Source organism: Schistocerca americana, chromosome 10, assembly GCF_021461395.2.
Source record: "Schistocerca americana isolate TAMUIC-IGC-003095 chromosome 10, iqSchAmer2.1, whole genome shotgun sequence".
NCBI classification, from domain to species: domain Eukaryota; kingdom Metazoa; phylum Arthropoda; class Insecta; order Orthoptera; family Acrididae; genus Schistocerca; species Schistocerca americana.
The window spans coordinates 185670547-185671566 of record NC_060128.1 but is presented as its reverse complement, the minus strand read 5'-3'; the positions used below and the strand labels follow the sequence as shown (position 1 = coordinate 185671566).

General features: G+C 48.1%; 1 pseudogene; it reads right to left on the bottom strand.

Moving 5' to 3' along the window:
• Positions 1 to 656: 656 nt before the first annotated feature.
• On the bottom strand, positions 657 to 774 carry LOC124552845 (annotated as a pseudogene).
• Positions 775 to 1020: the final 246 nt, after the last annotated feature.

The window sequence follows — 1020 nt, the reverse complement described above, 5'->3', positions numbered from 1 at the left end:
GAGTTGATGGGACACTTCACTTCTCTGTATTTACTGCATTCTTTTTTTCTAATTTTTTCTGTATGCTCCTTGTTATTGGGGTATGTTCGTTGTATTGCATTTGCGGAAGACACTGACAAGAATAAGTTAAGAAACTGCAGGACTTGCGTTAAGACATCAGAGAATGACCATCAAGGTATGTGAGTAAAGGTATAGAGGGTAGAAACTGTAGGCAAAGCTTGGCACATAACCAGCAAAAATTAGAGTACTTTGAGTCTAAGTGTTATTCTGACGATGAAGAGGTTAGCACAGGAAAGGAAATCTTGACTCGCAGGTGAACTGGGAACACAAACGTGCGGTTTGTTTTGAAATACGTGTGCATTTATGTATGCGTCACAGACATGAGAGCGGTATACAGCACACAGAAGGCGAGTGGCAGCTGCGAGAAGGAGGTTTCTGACACTTAAAATGGGGACGATTTCATTACAGGAACAACGTGTAATCATTGCGTGGATTGGCACCGCCGTGTCATCCTCAATGGAGGATGCGGATAGGAGGGGCGTGGGGTCAGCACACCGCTATCCCGGTCGTTATGATGGTATTCTTGACCGAAGCCGCTACTATTCGGTCGAGTAGCTCCTCAATTTGCATCACGAGGCTGAGTGCACCCCGAAAAATGGCAACAGCGCATGGCGACCTGGATGGTCACCCATCCAACTGCCGACCACGACCGACAGCGCTTAACTTCGGTGATCTGACGGGAACCGATGTATCCACTGCGGCAAGGCCGTTGCCTGCGTAGAGCGACACCGAATGAAATTCATCACCGGCTTGGGGGAGAAATGTTGTGATGTCACGAATGTGTCTGATGTGCATTCGTGGGCGCGACATTTCAGAGAAGGCAGAACGTGGTGTGTCAACAAATCGAGACAGCCTTGTCCGGTGTGACGACATTATTGAGCGAGTGGAGAGAGAAGTTTTGGGGGGTCGACGAATGAGTGTGGAACAAGTCGTCTCCCTATTTGGCATTTTCATGGGATC